At 34.8% G+C, this 6602-nt stretch overlaps 1 long non-coding RNA gene across 1 annotated transcript; it reads right to left on the bottom strand.

The window, feature by feature from the left end:
- Positions 1 to 5160: 5160 nt before the first annotated feature.
- LOC135447488 (uncharacterized) lies at positions 5161 to 6557 on the bottom strand. Its single transcript, XR_010440161.1, has 3 exons — positions 6488 to 6557; positions 5592 to 5731; positions 5161 to 5191 (listed from the first exon to the last, which is right to left on the bottom strand). It is a non-coding gene; the product is annotated as an uncharacterized LOC135447488 (long non-coding RNA).
- Between the last annotated feature and the right edge of the window lie 45 nt (positions 6558 to 6602).

The following is a 6602-nucleotide window of genomic DNA, read 5'->3' as shown; positions in this document are numbered from 1 at the left end:
ATTCACCCTTAGAAACTTGTCATATTACTTGTTTTTTATTGCTGAAAGATTTTATACATGATGTCTATATTATTATTCTCCCATTCTAACATTCACAGCTTACATATTTCCTAGCACAGGAATGTTTTTAATTTTTTCTGACCCCACATGCCATCAACAGGACGTGTGCTGACATCACATCACATGGCAGGGGATGAAAACATTGCTGAGATGTTTGAATACTTACAGGCACAATATCTGTGGAGATCACTAACCAGAGCCAAACAAAGTTGAAAGAAAATTGACACTGCAGAATACATGGCTGGTGAGAATACATGGCTGGATAAATATCAGTGCTGCAACATGGTGGAAAGCCTGAAAAGCTGGTGCAGGTACCAGGCACCAGAGAACATACTTGAAGGAGACATTACACATGCTGGTACTAAGGGAAATGCTTCAAGCAACATCCATGAGACCACAAAAAAGCAAAAATCAACTCCATCAGATAAACCTGTTTTTAAAACTGAATTATCACAAAAAACACCTTTTTTTTTTTTTCATTATATGCAGGTTTTCTCACCAAAGCACTAATAACCTAAAATTTCTTAACAATTTTTACTGCATTTTATTTTTCCTTTCAAGGTTTGGGTTGTGGTGTTTTTTTTTTTTTTTAATTTGTTTTTTGGTTTTTTAAATACTTTTTAGTTATTTTAACACCATCATAGAATAAACCAGGAAAAGATTCTACCCAGACCAATTTTATATTGGGGATATATTGACAAAACAAAATTATTTCAACATTTATAATATGCATAAAGTCCTGCTGAGTCCCACTATTTGTTTTCAGAATTAGCTTGAAAGAGTGCAACTAGATTATACAGCACTGAAACTGTGTCTTTCATTTTCTTTTTCTTCCAGAAATTCTGTTTCTCAAGTCACTGACTATGACTAATGACATTGACTATGACTTTAGCAAATATGCTTGAAAAGCTTCTTCCACCAGTCAGGATTAAGAAATGCCATTATATTAGTGCATTTACATAAAATTCACTTCCCTGTATCAGCAATATAGAACCATCTACTATTAAATGGCAGCACACTATGAGAGACAGTAGTTGATATTACTTTCCAAAAGATTTGTGCTACCCCATTATCCTGTAAATATTTTTTCCTTTTGCAAGAAATACTATCCATTGTACTCCTTTTCATCCTGCAAAATAGTAGCGAGCACTATTGCTTGCACCTGGAAAAGGAGATGTACAACAGTACTTTAATTTGACGAATTAATTCAAATACCTATTTGAAATTCAGTAAACATGGGTTATTTTTCAAACAACTTGAGTTTTACGCATACATACACACACACATATATATAGACTTCCAAACAGTATTACAGATGTGCAGTGATATCTCAGGACTATGTTATTCTGGAAATACCACAAAATATGTACCTGACTCTGAAGCTAATCTAACAGAATAAAATGAAAAAAAAAAAAAATCAAAACAAGTGTTTAACATAGCTTTCTATTTCTTGATTTCAACACATAAATTTAAAAAAATATTAAAAGATACAATAGGTATCATGAGACAACACTGACTTTTTACTATCACAAAAGTTGTTTCCTTAATAAAGAAATCACATGGATAAATACAGTGTCTCATTCAATTTAAGCTCTTTATGTGTTCCCCATACTTTACCTTGGCACAGAGTAAACTGAACTATGACATAGTGTAGATGAAATCAAACACGTTTTTCCCCTTCTGACAAAATACTCCAGCATTTTAAATTCAGAAAAAAAAAAAAAAAAGAGTGGAGCTTATGGGTAAGCAAGTTTATTTTTAGATCAAGCTCCTTTGATTCTCTCTTAATTGCCCTTCAGACTAAACTGGTGAATAGAACTAGTAATGGTTGTTGTATGAAAGTTTTTGGCTGCTGAGTGATCAATATGCCATTGGAGGCAACAGTTAGAGAGCTTTGAGGATGTGGATATTTGGCACACATCCATACTGAGCTTTTAGAAATGCTTCTGGTTCCTCACATTCCCATGGAGATATGTAGAAAAAAATTGTGTTTAGGTAATTAAAAGACTGCATCATGATCTATGGCATAGATTGGGGCGGGGGAACAAAGGCAACCTTTTATTTTCTAGCTTTTGAAAAGCAGATATTGTGAATAACCACTATTTAGCAGAATACATATAGCAGCTTATTAAATATATTTAAAATCTGTCCAATGGTGGTGCTACTACCCACATCACTCTCCCCTCAGTCTGAGCCAAGGCAAGAAGTTGTAGCAATAGAAAGCTGTTGCCTCTGATGTGGACCTTGCTGTTGGTTGCAGTTATTTGTTTCCTTGCCAAAGAGTGAGTAACTTTATGTTGAGTTCCAAGTTCTCCAGCAGACTGCGCTCTACTGATTACCAATTACTTTATACTCTGTTTCTGGCCTCTATTCATGATCTTAGCCTCAATTTTGTTTTGGTTTGTCTTTTGGATTTTTTTTAAACCCAGCCTTTGGCAGTAGCAGGAGAATGACGGGAACTTTTGTTGGGCCTCCAAATTCTAGCATGGAGCCTGCTCCAGCTCTGTAGGAGCAGTCCAATCCAGTTAATGAAAAGATGATGGGGGCTGAAGCATTCTCAAAGCAGACAGAACCTTTGGCAGATTACACAACCAAACATTAACAAGTTCTCCACTGAGCTTATATAATGTGTATTTCTTCTCCAAGGCTTACACTGGGTCCAAGTTTATGGAAGTTTAATAGATATGGCAAGAGAGGTAAGCTGACAAGAATGTGTCATTGGTATCCCAATTTTTATTCACTCCTCAGTCAGTGCCTAGAGTGCTAAAGCTATCTTGTTTCCTTTCAGCAGAAATTTCATGCTTTATATGCCCCTGATCCATACCACTCATATAAAATTGAGACTGAAAAGAAAAAGGCAGCCAGACTTGTGGTCTGAAACAATGAAGAAAGATGCAATCGTTATTAGATGCCTTAAAGGAATTTTTTTGCAAGGGTCCAGTTCTTGTTTCACCTGAGACAGGTTAGAATATGCATTTCTCAATAACCAGAGGAGTGTCTTAAGCAGCACATATTGGTTATCCTGTGCTGAACCCATAAATACCTCCTTTTTTTTTTTTTTTTTTTTCATTCTTCTTGGCATCCTGGATATTTTTGAAAAAATATACCACAATGCTGCATTCTGACATGATATCTTGTTTCTAAATCTCAGTTTTCAACTGTAAGGGGAAAATAAAAAAGTCATAGTAATTTTGTTTTAGACCTCATCTTCCCATACTCATTATTTTCCTCCTTTTAAACATCTTAGTCCAGAATTCCCCAGGATACAGTGGAAAAAATGCAAATTCTATCACATTTCCACAAGTAGAATAGCCAAAGGTTTCCATTTTGGACTCTATATAGACACAGGCTCTACAAACAAAATCAACAAAAGCTTTCCATTATTAATTGACAGTTGGATCAAGTCTTAGCTTTCACCACAGAAAAATATTTAATGAACTGGAATAAAATAAAAAGAGGAGAAAATAACATATGAATATTATCAAAATTTTTTGTCCATCAAAATATTTTCTTTTCATATGACTGTAACTGATATATTTAAAGGTACTTTTGCAGTCTTCCTTCAAAATGGCTGAATTTCTACTATATCACAGGATGTTAATAGGTATTGCAAAAGGGATTTGGATTTTTTATTTCACTCTCCTTCTCCTATTCAAGATTAGTCAAGTCTTCATGCTATACATAAGATTTCTAAGGATTTTCTAAATGCTGCAGGTTTGGTATTTTTCCTGCAGTTACAGAATACAGCCCTGGATTGATGCTTAGAACAGATGCAAAATTTGTATCATTCATCATGCTTTGTGTCATGTGCTATTGGTTATAGAGCTTGCAATTGTTATCCAGCTGGATTAGTGCCTTACCTGTACCTTTGCTACTCAAAGAGAAAGTTTAAAATGAACAATATCTTTGTTCTCCTACAATAGTTCAGTGGGAATGTCAGCATAACAGAACCAGCCGGGAACACTTTCTTAAGAGAAGATCTTGTGATTATTATAACTTCTGTTTATCACTATACCCGTTTATTACCCTGGAATACTTTACAGCCATTAATTTCTCTAGGCATTGGTTTGCTCTCTCTTTAAAAATAAGGTGATACTAAGTTGAAACTTTTTCATTTTTTTCCCTTGAATATGCTGAGTTTTCAAATGAAAGGTGTTCACAGATGAAACAATGGAGTGAGAACACAATACATAGGGAATAACACTGCCAAAAGAGAAACAATCCTTAAAATAAAAAATAAAAGAAAAAAATAACCTTAAAAAAGAAAAAAAAAAAGGGGGGGGGAAAGTATGTTCCTACCAATTTTATACTGCCACAGCGCTGGAAGCATTCAGTGCAGAAAATATTATAATGGATTATAATACTGTTATGCACAGATCTTTCTCTGTCCCTGGAAAGACAATACACAGGAGAAAAGAGCCCCTAATGAAAAGAGAAATGATTTCTCAAAGGCCACACAAAAAATCAATATCAGGATTAGGAAACATTTAGATCTTTCATCAGGCACATGTCCTTTCTAGAGGACAATACCTATCTGTATCTTCTCATATCTACTCCAGAATTACCTGGCACCAAGCACATTTCTGAAAAGCTAAGGAAACATGCAGATATTTATTTTAAAATACGTAACTATAAAAATGGAAAGCTAGAAGTTTTTTGTTAGCTCTGTCTTTCATATTGAGGCATACACTGAAAGCAAATATACAGTTCTGCAAGCATGTCTGCTGGAATGTGCAACAGAATTTGGAACTTCATATGTTCCTTCAAAAACTGACATTAAGGGAGCTTTGTAACTGAAATGTTAAAATGTCAGAAACAAGACCTGAAACCCAAACCCATGTATCTCATCTCTGCCCTTCTCTGCAGTAACCTGCATGTACTGCTGAGTGGATGCTGAAATATAAATTTTCATCCATAACATTGCAATAGGAAGTTTGCTGTACTAAATTTACTTTGCATCTTAAAAGTTTAAAAGTTGAATGATTGCCTATTAAAGCAAATAATATAGAATCTCAGCTTCTGTGGAGAAGGAAATATTAAAGGCATGTGTTCTGTACACAACCAACTAAAATAGGACAACTGTAATGACATTAAAGATTACCTTTTTATCATTCAAATTTCTCCTGTGAATCTGTAAAGGAAAGAGGTGATTTTATAAAAGACATAATTATAACTGCTTTTGAGGAGAGTTGTGATCACAATCTACTAAGAGGATGGATAAGTATTTGACTATGGGACTAGAATTTTAACAGAAGTGACAAACCTATCTGAAAACCATAGCTTTTCCGTTTGACAGCATCAAAAAACTGCTATGCTTTTCCATTGTGGCTTATCTCTGCCACTGCCCACTTAAAACACCTTAGAATTTATCCTCTTAATCATTAGAGCTTGAATAATATGTTTGCATAGTTATTCATAACTAAGAAAATTAAGAAAATTTTTATTTAAGGCTGGAAAAGGGATAAGAAATTGTTTGTTTATTTGACCATAATTCAGGGAATTCTATGGAATAATGCCATTATGCCACTCACAGCATTTGGTACTTGTAACCTCCCATGAGTTCATTCATTCTGCTCAGACAGGCACTTCTGCAGGCACTGTGTCTCTTTGTGATTCCTTGACCATGGTGCAACCTCTCCTGGCTGCTTGTCTCCCATGCAATGTCTGCATCCTTTAGGGAGATAAATGCTTACTATGTACTTATTCTGAGACAGGAACCACATAAAGAGCGGAGGAAATAATTCAATTTTCCAAACACTGGCAATTTCATGATTTCACTAGTTTCTTAAAGCTCTCTTTCTTTCTAAGCAGGGTCCATACCAATAAAAAAGAAACAGAGTTTGGATAATCTCTATAAATCTATCAAACAGGAACAGATTGGTAAAAAATAGTGAAAAGAACATATCTATACTAAGTGTTCTCTAAGATAAATTTCGAAGTCTTCAGGTATGAGTCTTGCTTAAAGCTCTGTCAGAAAAAAAATCCACAACCCTTCATGTAAGAAAAAGCAAACTGTTACATGTTAAGATCACAAAACTGGATGATTTTTTTCCCCTCAAACTTAATAAGTGAACTAGGATAAAATTGACCTCTGTTAAATGATCATATCTGAGAAATTTCAGCTGTGAAGGTGAAAGATTGACAAAGTCATAAATAGCTGAAAAGGACAGAAAGGAAACATTTAAAAACCCTATAAATGTCACTATGCTCTCCATTTGGAATACCATTGCTGGTACTTTTACAATGCAGCACAGACAGCAGTCTAAGGTGATCAAAGGAACAACAATATGTCTTAAAATCTGTCTTAATAAAGAGGAAAAGTATCATGAAGATTAGAGATGAGATCACAGATCATCCAGAAGACGCCCTGCAAAGGAGTAAGACAAAGAAAAGAAAGTCTGTTTTAGCCAGCTGCAGTTGGAACGACCTTTGAACCACTAAGTCATCAGTTTCCAAACACCCCAGCTCCACTGGCCAATTACTCAGCAGAACATGACATGATCAATGATCTGAAAGTTTTCAGCTGGTTGTATTGATCAAAT

This window comes from Zonotrichia leucophrys, chromosome 4, assembly GCF_028769735.1.
Source record: "Zonotrichia leucophrys gambelii isolate GWCS_2022_RI chromosome 4, RI_Zleu_2.0, whole genome shotgun sequence".
NCBI classification, from domain to species: domain Eukaryota; kingdom Metazoa; phylum Chordata; class Aves; order Passeriformes; family Passerellidae; genus Zonotrichia; species Zonotrichia leucophrys.
This window is presented reverse-complemented; position numbering and strand designations above follow the sequence as displayed.